Source organism: Macaca fascicularis, chromosome 1 (genome assembly GCF_037993035.2).
Source record: "Macaca fascicularis isolate 582-1 chromosome 1, T2T-MFA8v1.1".
Taxonomy (NCBI): Eukaryota; Metazoa; Chordata; class Mammalia; order Primates; family Cercopithecidae; genus Macaca; species Macaca fascicularis.
Genome location: NC_088375.1, coordinates 86545961 through 86570434, shown reverse-complemented (window position 1 = coordinate 86570434; position 24474 = coordinate 86545961). Strand labels below are relative to the sequence as shown.

At 52.9% G+C, this 24474-nt stretch overlaps 1 non-coding gene and 7 pseudogenes across 1 annotated transcript; all 8 read right to left on the bottom strand.

The window, feature by feature from the left end:
* Positions 1-2810: 2810 nt before the first annotated feature.
* On the bottom strand, positions 2811-2929 carry LOC123570594 (5S ribosomal RNA; annotated as a pseudogene).
* A 2444-nt stretch (positions 2930-5373) lies between these two features.
* LOC123570606 (5S ribosomal RNA) lies at positions 5374-5492 on the bottom strand (annotated as a pseudogene).
* A 2358-nt stretch (positions 5493-7850) lies between these two features.
* On the bottom strand, positions 7851-7969 carry LOC123570572 (5S ribosomal RNA). Its single transcript, XR_006694848.1, has one exon. It is a non-coding gene; the product is annotated as a 5S ribosomal RNA (ribosomal RNA).
* A 4232-nt stretch (positions 7970-12201) lies between these two features.
* On the bottom strand, positions 12202-12320 carry LOC123570570 (5S ribosomal RNA; annotated as a pseudogene).
* A 1768-nt stretch (positions 12321-14088) lies between these two features.
* LOC123570589 (5S ribosomal RNA) lies at positions 14089-14207 on the bottom strand (annotated as a pseudogene).
* Positions 14208-16476: 2269 nt separating this feature from the next.
* LOC123570574 (5S ribosomal RNA) lies at positions 16477-16595 on the bottom strand (annotated as a pseudogene).
* A 2057-nt stretch (positions 16596-18652) lies between these two features.
* On the bottom strand, positions 18653-18771 carry LOC123570583 (5S ribosomal RNA; annotated as a pseudogene).
* A 5473-nt stretch (positions 18772-24244) lies between these two features.
* Positions 24245-24363, bottom strand: LOC123570576 (5S ribosomal RNA; annotated as a pseudogene).
* Between the last annotated feature and the right edge of the window lie 111 nt (positions 24364-24474).

Genomic DNA, 24474 nt, shown 5'->3' with positions numbered 1-24474 from the left:
ACCAGCCACGCCTGGCATTTTTCTCACAACGCACCCAACACGGTGACTTGTCCCAACCAAGACCCGACCGGTGGGCAAAAGGGCATGGGAGGTTGGGGGTTGGGAGATGGTCCTGCTTTCCCCGGAACTGGCACTAGGGCCGGCAGCCTGATCCCCGGCAAGAGGGGCTGAGAGAAACCCAGACACACCGCACCACCACCAGGAGCAAATCCACGGCCCCACACACAGACACACCCAGGCGCTCACGTGCGGGAACCCAGACATTCACGCACCCACACACACAGAAACACACACACACACACACACACACACACACACACATGCAAGACCACACAAACGGCTTGAAGGAGAGCAAGGAACAGATGGATGGAGAGATTGAAACTGAGGGAGGGAGAAAGACAGCGATCAAGAGAGACAGGGGAGGGGGAGAGGGAAAGAGACAGACAGAGAGGCAGAGAAAGAGAGAGGGACAGAGGAAGGCAGAGAGACAGAGAGACAGATGGAAGGCGACAGAAGTAGCACGAGGTGCAAGCACAAACCCAGAAGAGAGAAGGGGATGGAGATAGAAAGTGAGAGCTATAGAACCTTGCAGAGGGAGCACCCTGCTCCAGTAGGCAAGTCCCTTTTGAGCAGGCCGGGATAGGGTGGAGGGGGCTTGGGCTGGGCCAGAACAGGGTGGCCAGGCCTTCCGTGGGAGAGGAGCAATGGAGCACTGAGACGGGTTTTGTCTTGGATTAATTGTCTGCTTTGCAGGTGGATTTCGTAGGCTCCTTCCTTTTTTGGAACCTCTTTGTGCTCTTGGTGTGGTGCAGTGGTCCCCTTGATTTGCAGAGGGCACCCACCCGTTTGGCATGAGCCGTGGCACCAAGCGTGCCCACAGGGCCCGAGGCCTGGGTCTCTGGCATGTCCTCGGGACTGGAGTTTAAACGGAGTTTTTGGCAATGGGAACCCGGGTGCACAGGCACTGTTTTCCTGGTGACAGGGGTAGCAATGTCCTTCCCCCGGATAAAGCATCCCCTGCAATCTAGACCGGAGGTCTTAGCTGGCGTGTCTGGCACCCACTGCCCCTGCCTGTCCCTTCCCCCGGTTTGGAAGGTTCCAGCGTCGCCTGATGAGTGGATTGAAATGCCTGAGCATTCCGGAAGGGGGTAAGGTCCCAAAAGGCAGGAAACCCGTGCCTGCACCTTTGGGGTCCGGCCCCTGCCCTCCCGGGCTGGAGACGGGCTCCTGGCGGGGCGGCAGTGAGGCGCAAGCGGTGGGATGCTGCCGCCTGGTGATGCTTTGGTGGCGGACCACCAGGAGGAGGTCCCTGGCTGCGGCAGTGGTGTAGGCGGACAATAAAGTGGGAGTAGAGTCAGGGTAGGTTGGGAAGCATGGTGACAGTAAGGGGAAAGGAGGGAGGGGGAAGCCACAAAAGCCTACAGCAGGCCAGGCACGCTGGATCACGCCTGTCATGCCAGGACTTTGGGAGGCTGAGGCAGGTGGATCACAAGGTCAGGAGATCCAGACCAGCATGGCTAGCACGGTGAAACCCCATCTCTACTAAAACTACAAAACATGAGCTGGGCATGGTGGCAAGCACCTCTAGTCCCAGGTGCTCAGGAGACTGAGGCAGGAGAATGGCGTGAACCCAGGATTCGGAGTTTGCAGTGAGCCGAGATCACGCCAGTGCACTCCAGCCTGGGTGACAGAGCTAGACACTGGCTAGAAGAGAAAGAAAGAAAGAAAGGAAGGAAGGAAGAAAGAAAGAAAGAAAGAAAGAAAGAAAGAAAGAAAGAAAGAAAGAAAGAAAGAAAGAAAGAAAGAAGGAAGGAAGGAATAAGAAAGAAGGAAGGAAGGAAGGAAAGAGAGAGAGAGAAAGAGAGAGAGAAAGAAAGGAAGGAAGGAAGGAAGGAAGGAAGGAAGAAGGAAAGAAAGAAAGAAAGAAAGAAAGAAAGAAAGAAAGAAAGAAAGAAAGAAAGAAAGAAAGAAAGAAGAAAAAAATAAAGAAAGAAAGGAGAGTGAGAACGGAACCCGTGCCTGCAACTTTGGGGTCTGGCCCGCTGCCCTCCTGGGCTGGAGCTGGGCTCCTGGTGGAGTGGCAGTGAGGCGGAAGAGGTGAGGCCTGCAGCCCGGTGGTGCTTTGGTGGCGAACCCCCAGGAGGAAGTCCCAGGCTGCAGCGAGTGTCTAGGCAGGGAATGAAGGGGGAGTAGAGTCAGGGGAAGTTGGGAAGCATGGCGACAGTAGGGGGAAGGGAGGGAGGTGGGAAGCCACAAAAGCCTACAGCAGGCCGGGCACGGTGGTTCATGCCTGTAATCCCAGCACTTCGGGAGGCCGAGGCGGGAGGATCACGAGTTCAGGAGATCTACACCAGCCTGGCTAATACAGTGAAACCCAGTCTCTACTAAAACAACAAAACATGAGCCATGCGTGGTGGTGGGTACCTGTATTCCCAGGTACTCAGGAGGCTGAGGCAGGAGAATGGTGTGAACCCGGGAGGCCGAGCGTTTTGTGAGCCAAGATCTTGCCACTGCACTCCAGCCTGGGTGACAGAGCGAGACTCCATCTGGAAGAAAAAGAAAGACAGAAAGAAAGAAAAGAAAGAAGGAAAGAAAGAAGAAAGAAAGAAAGAAATAGAGAAAGAAAGAGAAAGAAAGAAAAAGAAAGAAAGAAAGAAAGAAAGAAAGAAAGAAAGAAAGAAAGAAAGAAAGAAAGAAAGAAAGAAAGAAAGAAAGAAAGAAAGAAAGAAAGGAAGGAAGGAAGAGGAGAGAGAGAAGGGAAGAACGGAAGGTAGAAAAGAAAGAAAGACAAGAAAGAATGAAAGCAAAAACGCCTGTAGCACCCGGTATTCCCAGGAGTCTCCCATTCAACTACTAACCAGACCCGACCCTGCTTAGCTTCCAGAGAACAGACAGGATCTGGTGCGTTCAGGGTGGTATGGTCGTAGACCCTAGCAAAGGCCCTTGGCTGCCCCAAGAGCCCGGGCCAGCCATGTCTGCCAGCTTCCAGCTGCCACCGACAGCCCAGGGACACTGGGCTCTGATCAGGACCCCCTGAGACCCTCGCTCGCAGCCTTCCCCTTGCCCCTGATCTCCCGAGCTTCCAACACGTCGAGACCACTCAGAATAGGGAGTGCTCCAAGGCATCAGGGCCCAGGGCCCACGCTTCTGGAACACTGTCTGGTCTTCTGCCCTGTCACGGACGTATTCTTTTGGATCTCTGGCCACACAGGAGCACCTCCGTGGCACCCTCTTGCCGCAGCCACCCAGAGCCATCAGGGTTGTCCAAGGGCAAACAGCACTCCCAGCCACAGGTGGACTTTTGTCACAACGCTCCCACCACAGTCACTTGTCCTGACCAAGACCCGGCTGGTGGGCAAGAGGGTGTGGGGGATTGGGAGTTGGAGTATGACCCTGCTTTGCCCCAGGCTGACACTGGAGCCGGCAGCCTGATCCCCGGCGAGAGGGGCTGAGAGACACCCAGACACACCCCACCACCACCAGGAGAAAATCCACAGCACCACACACAGACACACCCGGGCTCTTGCACGGAGTAACACACACATGCGCCTGCCCACTCCCGTGCACAAATGTGCACGCACACACACACATATGCACGCACACACAAACGACTTGAAGGAAAGCAATTAAGAGATGGAAGGAGAGATTGAAAACGAGGGAGGGAGAGAGACAGCAATCCAGAGAGACAGGGGAGAGGGAGAGGGAGACAGACACAGAGGCAGAGAAAGAGAGAGGGACAGAGAGAGAGAGAGAGAGACAGATAGACAGAGGGAAGTCGACAGAAGTAGCATGAGGTGCAGTGTCAAACCCAGAAGAGAAAGAGGGAGGGAGCTAGAGAGTGAGAGCGATAGAGCTTTGGAGAGGCAGCTCCCTGCTCCGGTAGTCAGAGCCCTTTTGAGCAGGCCAGGTTAGGGTGGAGGGGGCATGGGCTGGGCCAGAACAGGGTGACCAGGTCGTCCATGCAAGAGGAGCAATGGAGCGCTGAGACAGGTTTTGTCTTGGATTAATTGCTTGCTTTGGAGGTGGGTTTCTTAGGACCCTCCCTTTGTTGGCACCTCCCTGTGCTTTTGGTGTGGTGCAGTGGGCCCTGACATTTGCCGAGGGTGCCCGCCCATTTGGAGACAGCCGTGACACTAGGTATGACCACGGGGCCCAAGGCCTGTGTTTCTGACATGTCCTTGGGAATGGAGTTTACACGAAGTTGGTGGCGATGGAAATCCGGATGCACAGGGTCACTTTTCCTTGTAGGTGGCGAAGCAATGTCCTTCCCCTGGATAAAGCAGCCCCTGCCTTCTGTAGCGGAGGTCTTGGCTGGCATGTGTAGCACCCACTGCCTCAACTCGCCACTTCCCCTGGTTTGGAAGGTTGTGGCAGCGCCGGATGAGCAGTTTGAATCGCCTGGGCGTTCTGGGAGCAGGAAGGCACTGCGAAAGGCAGGGAACCCGCGCCTGAGCTTTGGGGTCAGGCCCTTGCACTCCCGGGCTGCAGTCGGGCTCCTGGCGGGGTGGTTGCAAGGCGGAAGCGGTGGGACGCTGCTGCCCACTGGTGGTTTGGTGGCAGACCCCCAGAAGGAGGTCCCCGGCTGCGGCTGCAGCGGGGGTGTAGGCGGGCGATAAAGGGGGAGCAGAGTCAGGGGAGGTTGGGAAGCATGGCAACAGCAGGGGGAAGGGAGGGAGGGGGGAAGCCACAGAAGACTACAGCAGGACCTGCGGGGTGGGTCACGCCTGTAATCCCAGCACTTTGGGATGCTAACACAGGTGGATGACGAGGTCAGGAGATCCAGACCAGCCTGGCTAACACGGTCAAACCCCATCTCTTCTAAAACTACAAAACATGAGCCAGGCGTGGTGCCGGGTATGGTGTCGGGCGCCTGTAGTCCCACCTGCTCTGGAGAATGAGGCAGGAGAATGGTGTGAAACCAGGTTGCAGAGCTTGCATTGAGCCGAGATCGCACCACTGCACTCCAGCCTGCATGACAGAGCAAGACTCCATCAAAGAAAGAAAAGGAAAGAGAGAAAGAAAGAAAGAAAGAAAGAAAGAAAGAAAGAAAGAAAGAAAGAAAGAAAGAAAGAAAGAAAGAAAGAAAGAAAGAAAGAAAGAAAGAGAAAGAAAGGAAGGAAGAAAGGGAAAGAAAGAAAGAAAAGAAAAAAGGAAAGAAAGAAGAAAGAGAGAGAGAAAGAAGGAAAAAAAGAAAGAAAAGAGGAAAGAAAGAAGAAAGAAGGAAAGAAAGAAAGAAGGAAAGAAAGAAGAAAGAAGGAAAGAAAGAAATAAAGAAAGAGGGAAAGAAAGAAAAGAAAGAAAGAAAGAAAGAGTGAGAGAGAGAGACAGAGAGAGAAGTGAAGAAAGGAAAGTACAAAAGAAAGAAAGCAAAAAATCCTACAGCACCCGGTATTCCCAGGTGGTCTCCCATCCAAGTACTAACCAGGCCCGACCCTGCTTAGCTTCCAAGATCAGACTAGATCGGGCGCGTTTAGGGTGTTATGGCCATAGATGCTAGATCAGGACTCCCGAGACACTTGCCTGTGGCCTTCTCCCGGCTCCAGAGCTCCCGACCTTCCACCACGTTGGGCCCACTCGGAACAGGGAGTGCTCCGAGGCGTCAGGGCCCAGGGCCCACAATCCTGGGACCCCGTCTGATCCTCTGCCTTGTCACTTAGTTATTCTTTTGGATCTGTGGTCACTCAGGAGCTCCTGTGAGACCCCATCTTGCCCCACCTAGCCAAAGCCCTCAGGGCTGGCCAAGGGCAAACACTTGGACCAGCAGAGCATGGCCTCTTTCTCACAACCACCACCATGGTCGCTCTTCCCCAACAAGAACTGGCCTGTGGGCAAGAGGGCGTGGGTGGTTGGGGGTTGGGGGATGGCCCTGCTTGACTCCGGGCTGGCACTAGAGCCGGCAGCCTGATCCCTGGTGAGAGGGACTGAGAGAAACCCAGACACACCCCATCACCATCAGGAGCAAATCCACAGCCCCACACACAGACACGCATGGGCGCTGGCATGCAGTAACCCACATACGCACATGTGCACACACACAGACATACACAAACACACACACACGCGTGCACGCATACACAAACGTCTTGAGGGAGAGCAGGGAAGCGATGGATGGAGAGATTGAAACCGAGGGAGGGAGAGAGACAACGATCGAGAGAGACAGGGGAGGGGGAGAGGGAAAGAGACAGACAGAGAGGCAGAGGAAGAGGGAGGGACAGGGAAAGAGAGGCAGAGAGACAGGGGGAAGGTGACAGAAGTAGGACGAGGTGGAGGGGCAAACACAGAAGAGAGAGGGGGAGGAAGGAAGAGAGCAAAAGCAATAGAGTCTTGGACAGGGAGCATCATTCTCCATTAGCCAGGGACGTTTTGAGCAGGCCGGGATAGGGTGAAGGAGACTTGGGCTGGACCAGAACAGGGTTTCCAGGATGCCTATGCAAGAGGAGTAACGGAGCACTGAGACCGGTTTTGTCTTGGATTAATTGCTTCCTTTGGAGGTAGATTTCGTAGGCTACTGCCTTTATTGGCACCTCCCTGTGCTCTTGGTGCAGTGCAGTGGGCCCCTCGATTTGCAAAGTGCCCCCACCTGTTTGGCAGGAGCCATGGCACCGGGTGTGACCAGGAGGCCTGAGGCCTGGGTCTCTGGCGGCGTGTCCTCAGGACTTTAGTTTACCCGAAGTTGGCAGCAATGGGAATCCGGGTGCAGGGGGACTGTTTTCCTAGTGGCTGGGGAACCAATGTCCTTCCCCTGGATAAAGCAGTCCCTGCGTTGTGGAGCAGAGGTCTTGGCTGGTGTGTGTGGCACCTGCTGCCCCTGCCCGCCCCTTCCCCCAGTTTGGAAGGTTGAGGTTTCACCCGACGAGTGGATTGAATCACTTGGGCGTTCCGGGAGCGGGAAGGCACCGCGAACAGCAGGCAACACGCGTCTGTGCCCTTGGGATCCGGCCCCCTGCCCTCCCGGGCTGCAGCCGGACTCCTGATGGGGTGGCAGCGAGGTGGAAGCAGTGGTATGCTGCTGACCGGTGGCACTTTGCTTGCAGAGCCCCAGGAGGAGGTCCCCAACTGAGGCTGTGGCGTGTGCATAGGTGGGTGATAAAAGGGGTGTAGAGTCAGGGGAGGTTGGGAAGCATGTTGACAGTAGGGGGAAAGGAGGGAGGGGTGAAGCCCCAAAAGCCTACAGCAGGCCAGGCGCAGTGGATCACGCTTGTAATCCCAGCACTTTGGGAGGCAGAGGCGGGTGGATCACGAGGTCAGGAGATCCAGACCAGCCTGACTAACACGGTGAAACCAAGTCTCTATGAAAACTGCATAACATGACACCGGCATGGGGGTGGGTGCCTGTAGTCCCTGCTGCTCGGGAGGGTGAGGCAGGAGAATGGCGTGAATGTGCTACGAGGAGCTTCCAGTGAGCCGAGATCACGGTACTGCACTCCACCGTGGGTGACAGAGCGAGGAAGAAAAAGAAGACAGAAGAGAAGAAAGAAAGAAGGAAGGAAGGAAAGAAAAAAAGAAAGAAAGAAAGAAAGAAAGAAAGAAAGAAAGAAAGAAAGAAAGAAAGAAAGAAAGAAAGAAAGAAAGAAAGAAAGAAAGAAAGAAAGAAAGAAAGAAAAGAAAGAAAGAAAAAAGAAAGTGAGAGAGAGAGAAAGAAAAAAAGAGAGAGAGGGAAACAAAGAAAGAAAGAAAGAAAGAGAGAAAGAAAGGAAAGAGAAAAAAGAGAGAAAGAAAGAAGGAAAGAAGAAAGAAAGAAAGAAACAAAGAAACAAAGAAAGAAACAAAGAAAGAAATACATGAGAGAGAGAGAGAAAAGGGAAGAAAGGAAGGTAGAAAAGAAAGAAAGACAAGAAAGAAAGCAAAAAAGCCTACAGTACCTGGTATTTCCACACGGTCTCCCAACCAAGTACTAACCAGGCCCCACCCTGCTTAGCTTCTGAGATCAGATGAGATCAGACGCATTCAGAGTGGGATGGCCGTAGACATGGGCAGAGGCCCCTGGGACCGGGAAGGCATGGTGAATGGCAGGGAACCCATGCCTGTGCCTTTAGGGTCTGGCCCCCTGCCCTCCCGGACTGGAGCCAGGCTCGTGGTGGGGCACCGACGAGGCGTAAACGGTGGGATTCTGTTGCCCTGTGTTGCTTTGGTGTCCTGGGGACACCCAGGAGGAGGTCCTCGGCTGCGGCAGGGGTGTAGGCAGGCAATAAAGAAGGAGCAGAGTCAGGTGAGGTTGGGAAACATGGCAACAGTAGGGGGAAGGGAGGGATGGGGGATGCCACAAAAGCCTACAGCAGGCTGGGCATGGTAGATCACTCCTGTAATCCCAGCACATTGGGAGGCTGAAGCATGTGGATCACGAAGTCAGGAGATCCAGATCAGCCTGGCTTACACAGTGAAACCCCGTCTCTACTAAAACTACAAAACATGAGCCGGGAGTCATGGTGGGCACCTGTAGTCCCAGTTGCTCAGGAGGCAGAGGAAGGGTAATGGCGTGAACCCTCGAGGTGGAGCTTGCAGTGAGCCGAGATCGTGCCACTGCACTCTAGTCTGGTTGACAGAGCGAGACTCCATCTGGAAGAAAAGAAGGAAGGAAGGAAGGAAGGAAGGAAGGAAGGAAGGAAGGAAGGAAGGAAGGAAGGAAGGAAGGAGGGAAGGAGGGAAGGAGGGAAGGAGGGAAGGAGGGAGGGAAGGAGGGAAGGAGGGAAGGAGGGAAGGAGGGAAGGAGGGAGGGAGGGAGGGAGGGAGGGAGGGAGGGAGGGAGGGAGAGAGAGAGAGAGAGAGAGAGAGAGAAAGAAAGAAAGAAAGAAAGAAAGAAAGAAAGAAAGAAAGAAAGAAAGAAAGAAAGAAAGAAAGAAAGAAGAGAGAGAAGGGAAGAAAGGAAGGTAAAAAAGAAAGAAAGCAAAGAAGCCTACAGCATGCACTATTCCCACGCGGTCTCCTGTCCAAGTGCTAACAGGGCCGACGCTGTTTAGCTTCCAAGATCAGACGAGATAGGGCATGTTCAGGGTGCCATGGCCCACAGAGGCGCCTGCTCCAAGAGCCCCAAGAGTCCTGCCAAGCCATGCCAGCCAACTTCCAGCCAGCAGCGCCAGCCAGGGGCCATGGGGCTGTGATCCGGACCCCCGAGCGTCTCTCCCGCATCCTTACCCCAGCTCCTGAGCTCCCGAGTTTCCACCCCATCCCACCTGCTCGGAACAGGGAGTGCTCAGAGGAGTCAGGGCCCAGGGCCCACGATCCTGGTACCATGTTCAGTCCTCCACCCTGTCAGGGAGGTATTGTTTTGGTACTTGGCCGCTCAGGAGCTCCTGTGAGGCCCCCTCTTGCCCCACCCACCCAGAGCAGACAAAGCTGGCCAAGGGCGAACAGCTGGCCCAGTCATGCATAGCCTTTTTATCACAACTCCCCCACAACGGACGCTTGTTCCGACGAAGGCCCGGCCAGTGGGCAAGAAGGCATGGTGGGTTGGGGATGGGGGATGGCCCTGCTTTGTCCCAGGCTAGCACTAGAGCCGGCAGGATGATCAACGGCGAGAGGGGCTGAGAGAAACCCAGACACACCCCACCACCAACAGGAGCAAATCCACAGCCCCACACAGAGACACACCCGGGTGCTCGCGTGCCGGAACCCACACACACGCACGTGGACACACACAGACACACACAAACACACACACACATGCACACACACAAAAACGTCTTCAGGGAGAGCAAGGAAGAAATGGATGGAGAGATTGAAACCGAGGGAGGGAGAAAGACAGAGATCGAGAGAGACGGGGAGGGGGAGAGGGAAAGAGACAGACAGAGAGATAGAGAAAGAGAAAGGGACAGGAAAAAAGAGATAGACAGAGAGACATAGCAAAGGCAACAGAAAGAGCAGGAGATGCAAGGGAAACCCAGAAGAGAGAGGGGGAGGGAGATAGAGAGTGAGAGAGATAGAGCCATGGAGAGGGAGCACAATGCTCTGTTAGCCAGGGCCCCTTTGAGCAGGCCGGGATAGGGTGGAGGGGCCTTGGGCTGGGCTAGAACAGGGTGGCCAGGCCGTCCATGCGAGAGGAGTTACAGAGCTCTGTGATGGGTTTTTTCTTGGATTAATTGCTTGCTTTGGAGGTGGGTTTCATGGGCTCCTTCTTTTGTTGGCACCTCCATGTGCTCTTGGCACAGTGCAGAGGGCCCCTTGATTTGCAGAGTGCCCCTGCCCATTTAGCGGGAGCCATGGCACCAGCCATGCCCACGGGGTCCAAGGCCTGGGTCTTTGGCAAGTCCTCGGGACTTTAGTTTACACGAGGTTGTTGGCAATGGGAATCCGGGTGCACAGGCACTGTTTTCCTGTTGGCTGGCATAGCAATGTCCTTCCCTCAGAAAAAGCAGGCCCTGCGGTCTGGAGCGGAGGTCTTGGCTAGTGTGTGTGGCACCTGCTACTACTGCCAGTCCCTTTAACCCGTTTGGAAGGTTGCAGCAGGGTCTGTTGAGTGGATTGAATCACCTGCGCATTCTGGGAGTGGGAAGGCATTGCAAACGGCAGGCAACCCGCGCCTGCGCCTTTGGGATCCAGCCCGCTGCCCTCCCGTGCTGGAGCTGGGCACCTGGAAGAGTGACAGCGAGGTAGAAGTGGTGATGTCCTGCAGCCCCCTGGTGCTTTGGTGGCAGACACCCAGGAGGGGTTCTCAGGCTGTGGCGGGTGTGTAGGTGCGCGATAAATGGGGAGCAGAGACAGGGGAAGTTGGGAAGTATGGCAATAGTAGGGGGAAGGGAGAGAGGGGTGAAGCCACAAAAGCCTTCAGCAGGTCAGGCATGGTGGATCACGCCTGTAATCCTAGCACTTTGGGAGGCCGAGGTTGGTGGATCACGAGGTCAGGAGATCCAGACCAGCATGGCTAAAACGTTGACACCCCGTCTGTACTAAAACTACAGAACATGAGCTGGGTGTGGTGGTGAGCGCCTGTAATCCCAGCTGCTAGGGAGACTGAGGCAGGAGAAAGGCGTGAACCCGGGAATCAGAGCTTGGAGTGAGGTGAGATCACGCCACTGCACTCCAGCCTGCGTGACAGAGCAAGACTCCATCTGGAAGACAAAGAATGAAAGAAAGAAAGAAAAGGAAAGAAAGAAAAAAAGAAAGAAGAAAGAGAGAAAAAGAAAGAAAGAAAGAAAGAAAGAAAGAAAGAAAGAAAGAAAGAAAGAAAGAAAGAAAGAAAGAAAGACAGAAAGAAAGAAAGAGAGAGAGAGAGAGAGAGAGAGAGGGAGGGAGGGAGGGAGGGAAAGAAAGAAAGAAAGAAAGAGAGACAGACAGAAAGAAAGAAAGAAAGAAAGAGAGAGAGAGAGAAGGAAGGAAGGAAGAAAAAGAAAGAAAGAAAGAAAGAAAGAAAGAAAGAAAGAAAGAAAGAAAGAAAGAAAGAAAGAAAGAGAAAGAAAGAAAGAAAGAAAGAAAGAAAATAGAAAAAAGGAGAGAAAGAAAGAAAAGAAAGAAAGAGGCCGGGCGCGGTGGCTCAAGCCTGTAATCCCAGCACTTTGGGAGGCCAAGATGGGCGGATCACGAGGTCAGGAGATCGAGACCATCCTGGTTAACACGGTGAAACCCCGTCTCTACTAAAAATACAAAAAACTAGCCGGGCGAGGTGGCGGGCGCCTGTAGTCCCAGCTACTCGGGAGGCTGAGGCAGGAGAATGGTGTGAACCCGGGAGGCGGAGCTTGCAGTGAGCTGAGATCCGGCCACTGCACTCCAGCCTGGGTGACAGAGCGAGACTCCGTCTCAAAAAAAAAAAAAAAAAAGAAAAGAAAGAAAGAAGGGAAGAAAGAAAGAAGGAAAGAAAGAGAGGAAAGAAAGAGACAGAGAAAGACAGAAAAGAAGGAAAGAAAGAAAGAGAGAAAGAAAGAAAAATAAAGAAAGAAAAGAAAGAAAATGAAAGAAAAGAAAAGAAAGAAGGAAATAAAGAAATAAAGAAACAAAGAAGAAAGAAAGAAAACAAATGAAAAGAAGGGAAGAAAAAACAGAGAAAGAAAGAAAGAAGGACAGAAACAAAGAAAGAGAGAGAAAGAAAAGAAAGGACGAAAGAAAGAGAAAGAAAAGAAAAAAAGAAGGAAAGAACAAAAGAGAAAGAAAGGAAGAAGGAAAGAAATAAAGAAGGAACAAAAGAGAGAAAGAAAGAAAAGAAAGATAGAAAGAGAGAAGACAGAAAGAGAGAAGGATAGAAAGGCAGGTAGAAAAGAAAGAAAACAAGAAAGCCTACAGCACCCGGTATTCCCAGGCGGTCTCCCATTCAAGTACTAACCAGGCCCCACACTGTTTAGCGTCTGACATCAGACGAGATAGGGTGGGTTCAGGGTGGTATGCCCGTAGATGCCGGCAGAGGTGCCTGGCTGCCCCAAGAGCCCAGGCCAGCCATGCCCACTGGCTTCCAGCTGGCACTGTCAGCCCGGGGATGCCAGGCTCATATCCGAACCCCTGAGACGCTCGCCGTCCACTTTTCTCCATCTCCCGAGCTCCCAAGATTCCACCACGTTGGGCCCGCTGGGAACAGGGAGTGCTCCAAGGCATCAGGGCTGAGGGCCCATGATCCTGGGACATCATCCGGACCTCTGACCTGTTGAGGAGGTATTCTGGATCCCTAGCAGCTCAGGAGCGCCTGTGAGGCACCCTCTTGCCACACCCAGCCAGAGCCATCACGACTGGCCAAGGGCGAACAGGCAACTGAGCGCACGTGGACTTTTTCTTACAATGCCAACACCATGGTCATTTATCCCGACCAAGACCTGGCCGGTGGTCAAGAGGGTGTGGGGGCTTGGGGGTTGGGTGGTGGCCCTGCTTTTCCCCAGGCTGGCACTAGAGCCAGCAGCCAGAGGTGGAAGTGATGGGATGTTGCTCCCCAGTGGTGCTTCTGTGGCAAACACCCAAGAAGAGTTCCCTGGCTGCGGTGGAATGGTAGGAGTTCAATAAAGTGGGAGCAGAGTCAGGGGAGGTTGGGAAGCATGGCGACAGTAGGAGGAAGGGATGGAGGGGGGAAGCCACAAAAGCCGACAGCAGCCCAAGCACGGTGGATCATGCCTGTAATCTCAGCACTTTGGGAATCCGAGGCAAGTGGATCACGAGGTCAGGAGATCCAGACCAGCCTGGCTAACATGGTGAAACGCTGTCTCTACTAAAACTACAAAACATGAGCCAGGCGTGGTGGTGGGCCCCTGTAGTCCCTGCTTCTCGGGAGGCTGAGATAGGAGAATGGTGTGAACCTGGGTGGAGGAGCTTGCAGTGAGCCAAGATTGTGCCACTGCACTCCAGCGTGGGTGGCATAGTGAGATGCCATCTGGAATAAAAAGAAATGAAGGAAGGAAGGAAGGAAGGAAGGAAGGAAGGAAGGAAGGAAGGAAGGAGGGAAGGAAGAAAGAAAGAAAGAAAGAAAGAAAGAAAGAAAGAAAGAAAGAAAGAAAGAAAGGAAGGAAGGAAGGAAGGAAGGAAGGAAGGAAGGAAGGAAGGAAGGAAGGAAGGAAGGAAGGAAGGAAGGAAGGAAGGAAGGAAAGAGAGAGAGAAAAAACGAAAGAAAGAAAGAAAGAGACAGACAGAAAAGAAAGAAGAAAGAATGAATGAATCAAATAGAGAAAGAAAAGAAAGAAGGAAAGAAAGAAAGAAGGAAAGAAAGAAAGAAAGAGAGAGAAAGAAAGAAAGAAGGAAGAAATTAAGAAAGAAAGAAAGAAAAGAAAGAAGGAAAGAAAGGAGAGAGAAAGAAAGAAAAAACAACAAAAGAAGGAAAGAAAGAAAGAGAGAGAGAGAGAGAGAAAAAGAAAGGAGAGAAAGAAGAAAGAAAGAGAGGAAGAAAGAAAAGGACGAAAGAAAGAAGAAATAAAGAGACAGAGAAATGATGAAAGAAAAGAAGGAAAGAATGAAAGAAAGAAGAAAGAAAGAGAAAGAAAGAAAGAAGGAAAAGAGAGAGAGAAAGAAAAGAAAGAAAGAAGGAAAGAAAGAAGAAAGAAAGAGAGAAATAAAAGAAAGAAAACAAAGAAAGAAGGAAAGAAAGAAGAAAGAGGGAAAGAAAGAAAGAAAGAAAAGAAAGAAGAGAGAGAAAGATGGAAAGAAAGGAATGTAGAAAAGAAAGAAAGACAAGAAAGAATGCAAAAAAGTCTACAGCACCCGGCATTCCCAGGCAGTCTCCCATCCAAATACTAACAAGGCCTGACCCTGCTTCGCGTCCGAGATCAGATGACATCTCGCGCGTTCAGGGTGATATGGCCGTAGACACCGGCAGAGGTGCCTGGCTGCCACAAGAGCCTGGCCCAGCCATGCCTGCCAGCTTCCAGCTGGAACCACCAGCCCGGATTCTCCGGGCTCCAGTCGGGACCCCCGAGCCCCTCGCCTGCGGCCTTCCCCTGGCTCCCGAGATCCCGAGCTTCCACCACATCCGAGCCACTCGGAACAGGGAGTGCTCCGATGTGTCAGGGCCCAGGCTCCATGATCCTGGGACCCCGTTCGGTCCTCCACCATGTCGCAGAGCTATTCTTTTGGATCCTGGCAGCTCAGGAGCTCCTGTGAGGTCCCCTCTTGCCGCACCGACCCAGAGCCGTCAGGACTGGCCAAGTTAGAACAGACGGCCCAGCCGCTTGTGACCTTTTTCTCACAACGCCCCAACCACGGTCGCTTCTTCCGACCAAGACCCGGCCGGTGGGCAAGAGGGCGTGGGGGTTGGGGGTTGGGGGATGCTCTATTTTTCCCCGGGCTGGCACTAGATCCAGCAGCCTGATCCCCGGAGAGAGGGACTGAGAGAAACCTAGACACACCCCACCAACACCAGAAGCAAATCCACAACCCCACACACAGACACACACAGGCACTTGCACATGGGAACCCACACACTCACGAGTGCAGGCACACAGAAACACACACACACACACACACACATGCACGCACGCACAAATGGCTTGAAGGAGAGCAACAAAGAGGTGGATGGAGAGATTGAAACTGAGGGAGGGAGAGAGACAGTGATTGAGAGAGACAGGGGATGGGGAGAGGGAAAGAGACATACAGAGAGGCAGAGAGACAGGGACAGAGAAAGAGAGAGACACAGAGAGATGGGGGAAGGCGACACAAATACCGTGAGGTGCTGGGGCAAACCCAGAAGAGAGAGGGGGTGGGAGCTAGAGAGTGAGAGCGATAGAGCCTTAGAGAGGGAGCACTCTGCTCCTTTAGGAAGGGCCCTTTTGATCAGGCCAGGATAGCATGGAGGGGGCTCAGACTGGGCCAGAACAGGGTGACCCAGCCGTTCATGCAAGAGGAGCAGCGGAGCACTGTGACGGGTTTTCTCTTGGATTAATTGATTGATTTGGAGGCGGGTTTCATAGGCTCCTTCCTTTGTTGGCACCTCCATGTGCTCTTGGTGTGATTCGGTGGGCCTCTTGATTTGCTGAGGGCGCCAGTCCATTTGGTGGGAGCCATGGCAATGGGCGTGCCCACAGGGCCCGAGGCCTGGGTCTGTGGAGTGTCCTTGGGACTGGAGTTTACACGAAGATGGTGGCAATGGGAATCCAGGTGCACAGGGACTGTTTTCCTGGTAGCTGGCGAAACAATGTCCTTAACCTGGATAAAGCAGCCCCTTTGTTCTGGAGTGGAGGTCTTGGCTGGCATGTGTGGCACCCATTGCCCCTACCCGCCCCTTCCCCCAGTTTGGAAGGTTGTGGCGGTGCCTGATGAGTGGATTGAATCACCCGGTCATTCCTGGAGCAGGAAGGCACCACGAATGGCAGGGAACCCACACCTGGGCCTTTGGGGTCCAGCCCCCTGGCTCCTGGCAGAGTGGCGGCGAGGCAGAAGTGGTGGGATTCTGCTGCCCAGTGGTGCTTTCGTGGTGGACCCCCAGGAGTAGGTCCACGGTTGCAGCGGTGGGGTAGACAGGTAATAAAGGGAGAGCAGAGTCAGGGGAGGTTGGGAAGCATGGTGACTGTAGGGGGAAGGGAGGGATGGGGGCAGCCACAAAAGACTACAGCAGGATGGGCAAGGTGGATCACTCCTATAATCCGAGAACTTTGGGAGGCCAAGGCATGTGGATCATGAAGCCAGGAGATCCAGACCAGCCTGGCTAACTCAGTGAAACCCCGTCTCTACTAAAACTATAAAACATGAGGGGGAGTCATGGCGGGCACCTGTAGTCCCAGCTACACAGGAGGCTGAGGAAGGGGAATGGTGTGAACCCAAGAGGCAGAGCTTGCAGTGAGCCGAGGTCACGCCACTGCAATCCAGCCTGGGTGACAGAGTGAGATTCCATCTGGAAGTAAAAGAAGGAAGGAAGGAAGGAAGGAAGGAAGGAAGGAAGGAAGGAAGGAAGGAAGGAAGGAAGGAAGGAAGGAAGGAAGGAAGGAAAGAAAGAAAGAAAGAAAGAAAGAAAGAAAGAAAGAAAGAAAGAAAGAAAGAAAGAAAGAAAGAAAGAAAGAAAGAAAGAAAGAAAGAAAGAAAGAGAAAGAGAGAAAGGAGAGAGAGAAAGGAAGAAAGGAAGGTGGAAAAGAAAAAAAACAAAAAAGCCTACAGCACCTGGTATTCCCAGACGGTCTCCCATTAAAGTACTAACCAGGCCTGACCCTGCACAGCTTCTGAGATCAGGCGAGATCGGGCACGTTCAGGGTGGTATAGTAGTAGACACTGGCAGAGGCACCTGGCTGACCCAAGAGCTCAGCCCAACCGTGCCCGCCAGCTTCCAGCCAGCACCGTTGACCCCGGGCCGCCGAGCTGGGATCGGGACCGCCGAGCTGCTCGCCCACAGCCTTCCCTCCGGCTCCTGTACTCCCAAGCTTGACCACGTCGCACCCGCTTTGAACAGGGAGTGCTCCAAGGCGTCAGATCCCAGGGCCTACGATCCTGGGACCCCATCTATTCCTCCACCCTGTCATGGAGGTATTCTTTTGGTACCTGGCTGCTCAGGAGTGCTGTGACGGGTTTTGTCTTGGATTAATTGCTTGCTTTGGAGGTGAGTTTCGTAGGCTCATTCATTTGTTGTCACCTCCCTGTGCTCTTAGTGCAGTGCAGTGGGCCCCTTGATTTGCAGAGTGCGCCGGCCCATTTGGTGGGAGCCGTGGCACCGGGCGTGCCCATGGGGCCTGTGGCCTGGGTCTCTGGCATGTCCTCAGGACTGGAGTTTACAAGAAGTTGGTGGCAATGTGAATCCGGGTGCAAAGGGACTGTGTTAATGGTGGCTGGTGAAGCAATGTCCTTCCCCCGGATAAAGCAGCCCCTGCCTTCCAGAGCGGAGGTCTTGGCTGGCGTCTGTGGCACCCACTGCCCCTGCCCACCCCTTTCCCCAGTTTGGAAGGTTGTGGCAGTGCCCAATGTGTGGATGGAATCACATGGGCGTTCCGGGAGTGGGAAGGCACTGCGAACGGCAGGGAACAAGTCCCTGCGCATTTGGATCCTGTTCCCTGCTCTCCCGGTCTGGAGTCGGGCTCCTGGCAGGGCAGCAGAGAGGCAGAAGCAGTGGGATGCTGCTCCCCGTGATGCTTTGGTGGCGGACATCCAGGAAGAGGTCCCTGGTTGTGGCAAGGTTGCAGATGGGCGATATAGGGTGAGTAGAGTCAGGGGAGGTTGAGAAGCTCGGCGACAGTAGGGGCAATTGAGGAAGGGATCAAGCCACAAAAGCCTACAACAGGCCAATCGTAGTGGATCACGCCTGTAATCCCAGCACTATGTGAGGCCGAGGCGGGTGGATCACGATCTCAGGAGATCCAGACCAACGTGGCTAACACAGTGAAATCCTGTCTCTACTGAAAGTACAGAACATGAGCCGGGCGTGGTGGCAGGTGCCTGTAGTCCCAGCTGCCCGCGAGGCTGAGGCAGGAGAATGGTGTGAACCCAGGAGGCGGAACTTGCAGTCAGCCAAGATCGTGCCACTGCACGACAGCCTGGGTGACAGACTGAGACTGCATTTGGAAGAAAAAGGAAGGAAGGAAGGAAGGAAGGAAGGAAGGAAGGAAGGAAGGAAGGAAGGAAGGAAGGAAGGAAGGAAGGAAGGAAGGAAGGAAGAAAGAAAGAAAGAAAGAAAGAAAGAAAGAAAGAAAGAAAGAAAGAAAGAAAGAAAGAGAAAGAGAGAGAGAGAAAGAGAAAGTAAGAAAAAAGAAAGGGAGAATGAAAGAAAGAGAGAAAGACAGAAAGAAAAGAAGGAAGAATGAAAGAAAGAAATGAAGAAAGAAAAGAAAGAGAGAAAGAAAGGGAAGAAAGAAAGTAGGAAAGAAGAAAGAAAGAAAGAATGAATGAATGAAAGAAAGGAGAAAGAAAGAGAGAAAAAAGAAAAGAAAGAAAGACAGAGGAAAGAAACAAAGAGAGAGAGAAAGAAAGAAAGAAAAAAGAAAAAGAAAGAAAGAGAGAAGAAAGAAAAAAGAAAGTAAGAAGGAGAGAGAAAGAAAGAAAAGAATGAAAGAAGGGAAGAAAGAAGAAAGAAAGAAAGAATGAAAGAGAGAAAGAAAAGATACAAAGAAGAGAGGGAGAAAGAAAGAAAAGAAAGAATGAAGGAAAGAAAGAAGAAACAAAGAAAGAGAGAAGGAAAGAAAGAAGTAAATAAAGAAAGAAAGGAAGAGAGAGAAAGAAAGAAAAGAAAGAAGGAAAGAAAGAAAGAGAAAAAGAAAGAAAAAACCGAAAAGAAAGAAGAGAGAGAGAGAAGGAAAGAAGGAAGGGAGAAAAGAAAGGAAGACAAGAAAGAATGCAAAAAAGCCTATAACACCCAGTACTCCCAGGTGGTCTCCCATGCAAGTACTAACCAGGCCTGACCATGCTTAGCTTCTGAGATCAAATGAGGTCAGGCACCTTCAGGGTGGTATGGCTGTAGACACCAGCAGAGACGCATGGCTGCCCCAAGAGCCTGGCCCAGCCATGCCCACCAGATTCCAACCGGCACTGCCAGTCCAGGGACGCCGGGCTTGTATCGGGACCCCCAAGCCGCTCACCCATGCTCTTCCCCTGGCTCCGGAGCTCTCGACCTTCCACCACGTCGGGACCGCTCAGAACAGGGAGGGCTCCAAGGCATCAGGGCCCAGGGCCCACGATCCTGGGACCCTGTCCGGTCCTCTGCCCTGTCGTGGAGGTATTCTTTTGGATCCCTGGCCACTCAGGAGCTCCTGTGAGGCCCCGTGTTGCCCCACCCACTCAGAGCTGTCACTGCTGGCCAAGGGAGAATATCTGGCCCAGTCACACATAGCCTTTTTCTCACAACGCCCCCACCATGGTCACTTGTCCCGACCATAACCCACCCACTGGTCAAGAGGGTGTGGGGGGTGGGGGTTAGGGGATGGCCCTGCTTTGCCCCGGACCAGCATTAGAGCCAGCAGCCTGATCTCCAGTGAGAGGGTCTGAGAGAAACCCAGACAGACCCCACCACCACCAGGAGCAAATCCACAGCCCAACACACAGACACACCTGGGCACTCGTGCGGGGGAACACACACGTGCGCGTGCACACACACAAATGCACACATACAGACACACACACTCACACACACGTGCACGCACACACAATTGGCTTGAAGGAGATCAAGGAAGAGATGGATGGAGAGACTGAAACCAAGGGAGAGAGAGATACAGTGATCGAGAAAGACAGGGGATGTGGAGAGGGAAAGAGACAGACTGAGAGGCAGAGAGAGAGGAACAGAGAAAGAGAGAGAGACAGAGAGACAGAGGGAAGGCAACAGAAGTAGGGCGAGGTGCAGGGGCAAATCCAGAAGAGAGAGGTGAAGGGAGCTAGAGAACGAGAGCGATAAAGCCGTGTAGAGGAAGCGCCCTGCTCTGGTAGGCTGGGCCCTTTTGAGCAGGCTGGGATAGGGTACAGGGGGATTGGGCTGGGCCAGAAGAGGTTGGCCAGTCCGTCGATGTGAGAGGAGTAATGGAGCACTGAGAACGATTTTGTCTTGGATTTATTGCTTGCTTTGGAGGTGGATTTCATAGGCTCCTTCTTTTGTTTGCACCTCCCTGTGCTCTTGGAGCGGTGCGGAGGGCCCCTTGATTTGCAGAGTGCCCCCACCCATTTGGCAGGAGCCGTGGATATGGGTGTGCCCATGGGGTCTGAGGCCTGGGTCTCTGGCATGTCCTCGGGATTTTAGTTTACATGAGGTTGGTGTCAATGGGAATCCGGGTGCACAGGGATGGTTTTTCTGGTGGCTGGCATAGCAATGTCCTTCCCCCAGATAAAAGAGGCTCTGTATTCTGGAACGGAGGTCTTGGCTGGCGTGTGTGGCACCAGCTCTCCTTGCCCGCCCCTTCCCCCAGTTTGGAAGATTGCAGCAGTGCCAGATGAGTGGATTGAATTGCCTGGGCCTTAAGGGAGCAGGAAGGCACCGCGAACTGCAGGGAACCCGCGACTGCACCTTTGTTGTCCGGCCCCCTGCCCTCCCAGGCTGGAGAAGGTACCCTGGCGGGGTGGCAGCGAGGTGGAAGCAGTGGGATGCTGCTGACCAGTGGTGCTTTTGTGGCGGACCCCCAGCAGGAGATCCCAGCCTGCAGTGGGGGTGTAGGTGGGCGATAAAGGGAGAGTAGAGTCAGGGGAGGTTGGGAAGCATGGTGACAGTAGGGGGAAGGGAGGGAGGGGGATGCCACAAAAGCCTACAGTAGGCCGGGTGTGGTGGATCAAGCCTGTAATGCCAGTACTTTGGGATGTCGAGGCGGGTGGATCACGACTTCAGGAGACCTAGGCCAGCCTGGCTAATACGGTGAAACCCCATCTCTACTAAAACTGCAAAACATGAGCCGGGCGTGGTGACGGGTGCCTGTAGTCCCAGGTGCTTGGGAGGCTGAGGCAGGACAATGGCATGAACCCGGGAGGCTGCAAGGTCGTGTCACTGCACTCCAGCCTGGGTGACAGAGTGAGACTCCGTCTGGAAGAAAAAGAAAGAAAGAAAGACAGAAAGAGAGAGAGAGGAAGGAAGGAAGGAAGGAAGGAAGGAAGGAAGGAAGGAAGGAAGGAAGGAAGGAAGGAAGGAAGGAAGGAAGGAAGGAAAGAAAGAAAGAAAGAAAGAAAGAAAGAAAGAAAGAAAGAAAGAAAGAAAGAAAGAAAGAAAGAAAGAAAGAAAGAAAGAAAGAAAGAGAGAGAGAGGAAAGAAGAGAGAGAGAAAGAAAGAAAGATAGAAAGAACGAAAGAAAGGAAGGAAAGAAGAAAGAAAGCGAGAAAGAGAAAGAAAGAAAGGAAAGAAAGAAGGAAAGAAAGAAGAAGGAAAGAAAGAAAGAGAGAAAGAAAACAAAGAAAGAAGGAAGAAAGAAAGAGAGAAAGAAAGAAAAGAAAGAAAGAAGGGAGAGAGAGAGAAGGAAAGAAAGGAAGATAGAAAAGAGACCGGCCCAGCCATGCGCGCCAGCTTTCAGCCAGCACCGCCAGCCCGGGGCTCGGATCAGGACCCCCGAGCCCCTCGCCTGCGCCATTCCCCCAGTTCCCGAGTTTCCGACGTTCCACCACGTCGGGGCTGCTAGGAACAGGGAGTGCTCTGAGGCGTCAAGGCCCAGCGTCCAGGATCCTGCTCCTTAAGGCAGGGCCCTTTTGAGCAGGCCGGGATAGGGTGGAGAGAGCTTGGGCTGGGCCAGAACAGGGTGGCCAGGCCGTTCATGCGAGAGGAGCAACAAAGCTCTGTAACGGGTTTTCTCTTGGATTAATTGCTTGCTTTGGAGGTGGTTTTCATAGGCTGCTTCCTTTGTTGGCACCTCCATGTGCTCTTGGTGCGATTCGGTGGGCCCCTTGATTGGCAGATTGTGCCCTCCCCTTTGGTGGGAGCTATGAGAAACAGGCATGCACATGGGGCCTGAGGCCTGGGTCCGTGGAGTGTCCTTGGGACTGGAGTTTACATGAAGATGGCGGCAGTGGGAATCCAGGTGCACAGGCACTGTTTTTCTGGTGACTGGCGAAGCAATGTCCTTCCCCCAGATAAAACAGCCCCTGTGTTCTGGAGCTGAGGTCTTGGCTGGCATATGCAGCACCCGCTGCCACTGCCCACCCCTTCCCCCAGTTTGGAAGGTTGTGGCAGTTCCCGATGAGTGAATCGAATTGCCTGGACATTCGAGGAGCGGGAAGGCACCGCGAACAGCAGGGAACCCGCACCTATGCCTTTAGGGTTCGGCCCCCTGCCCTCCCGGACTGGAGACAGGCTCCTAGTGCTGCGGCGGTAAGGTGGGAGTGGAGGGATTGTGATGCCCGGAGGTGCTTTGGTGATGGACCCCCAGGAGGAGGTCCCTGGCTGTGGCGGGGTGTAGGCGGGCGATAAAGGGGGAGCAGAGTCAGGGGACGTTGGGAAGCAGGGCGACAGTAGGGGCAATTGAGGGAGGGTGCAAGCCACAAAAGCCTACAGCAAGCCAGGTGCGGTGGATCACACCTGTAATCCCAGCACTGTGGGAGGCCAAGGCAGGTGGATCACGATGTCAAGAGATGCAGACCAGAATGGCTAACACGGTGAAATCCCATCTCGACTAAAACTAAAAAACATGAGCCGGACATGGTGGCGGGTGCCTATAGTCCCAGCTGATCGGGGGGCTGAGGCAGGAGAATGGCATGAACCTGGGAGGCGGAGCTTGCAGTGAGTGCCACTGCACTCTACCTTGGGTGATAGGGTGAGATTCCACCTGGAAGAAAAAGAAAGGAAGGAAAGGAAAGGAAAGGAAAGGAAAGGAAAGGAAAGGAAAGGAAAGGAAAGGAAAGGAAAGGAAAGAAAGGAAAGGAAAGGAAAGGAAAGGAAAGGAAAGGGAAAGGAAAGGAAAGGAAAGGAAAGGAAAGGAAAGGAAAAGGGAAGGGAAGGGAAGGGAAGGGAAGGGAAGGAAGGGAAGGGAAGGGAAAGAAAGAAAGAAAGAAAGAAAGAAAGAAAGAAAGAAAGAAAGAAAGAAAGAAAGAAAGAAAGAAAGAAAGAAAGAAAGAAAGAAAGAAAGAAAGAAAGAAAGAGAGAGAGAGAAAGAAAGAAAGAGAGAGAGACTGAAAGAAAGAAAGAATAGGAAAAAAAGGAAACAAGGAAGAAAGAAAGCGCTAAAGAAAAGAAAGAAAGAAAGAGTGAGAGAAAGAAAGAAAAAGGAAAGAAGAAAGTAAGAAAGAAAGAGAGAGAAAAGAAAGAAAGAAATGAGAGAGAGAGAAGGAAAGAAATGAAGGTAGAAAAGAAAGACAAGAGAGAAAGCAAAAACCCCACAGCACCTGGTATTCCCAGGTGATCTCCCTTCCAAGTACTAACCAGGCCCGATCCTGCTTAGCTCCAGGGCCCATGGCCCAAGATCCTGGGACCCCGACCGCTCCTTGGCCCTGTCGCGGAGGTATTCTTTTAGATCCCTGGTGGATCAGGAGCTCCTGCGAAGCCCCCATCTAGCCACACCCAGTCAGAGCCATCAGGGCTGGCCAAGGGTGAACAGGCGACCCAGCGGCGCATGGCCTTTTTCTCAAAATGTCAACACCCGGGGCTGTGCTTTTGGGGTCCAGCCCCCTGCCCTCCCAGGCTGGAGCCGGGCTCCTGGCAGGGCAGGGGCTAGGCAGAAGCGCTGGAATGCTGTTGCCCGCTGGTGCTTTGGTGGTGCACCCCCAGAAGGAGTTCCCCAGTTGCGTTGGGTGTGTAGGGGCGCGATAAAGAGGGGGAAGACTCAGGGGAGTTTGGGAAGCATGGCGATAGTAGGGGGAAGGGAGGGAGGGGTAAAACCACAAAAGCCTACTGCAGGCCAGGCGCGGTGGATCACGAATGTAATTCCAGCACTTTGGGAGGCAGAGGCATGTGGATTACGATGTCAGGAGACACAGACCAGCCTGGCTCACAAGGTGAAACCCCGTCTCTAGTAAAACTACAAAACATGAACTGGGCGTGGTCGCGGGAGCGTGTAGTCTCAGCTGCTCGGGAGGCTGAGGCAGGAGCATGGCTTGATCCCGGGAGGCAGCACTTACAGTGAGCTGAGATCGCGCCACGACAGTCCATCCTAGGTGATACAGCGAGAATCTGTTTGGAAGAAAAGGAGAGAGAAAGAGAGAGAGAGAGAGAAGAAGAGAGAGAGAGAGAGAGAGAAAGAAAGAAAGAAAGAAAGAAAGAAAGAAAGAAAGAAAGAAAGAAAGAAAGAAAGAAAGAAAGAAAGAAAGAAAGAAAGAAAGAGAGAGAGAGAGAGAGATGGAGAGAGAAAGAAAGAAAGAGAGAGAGAGAGAAAGAAAGAAAGAAAGAAAGAAAGAAAGAAAGAAAGAAAGAAAGAAAAGAAGGAAAGAAAGAAGAAAGAAGGAAAGAAAGAAAGAAAAGAAAACAAAGTAAGTTGGAAAGAAAGAAAGAAAGCAAAAAAGAAGAGAGAGAACAGGGAGGAAAAGAAGGTGGAAAAGAAAGAAAGCAAAAAAGCACCCAGTATTCCCAGGCAGTCTCCCATCCAAGTACTAACCAGGCCAGATTCTGCTTAGCTTCTGAGATCAGACAAGATCAGGTGCGTTCAGGGTGGTATGGCCGTACATGTTGACAGAGGCGCCTGGCTGCCCCAAGAGCTCAGCGCAGCCATGCCTGACGGCTTCCAGCTGACACCGCCAGCCCGGGGCCACCGGCTCGAATCAGGACCCCTGAGCCAC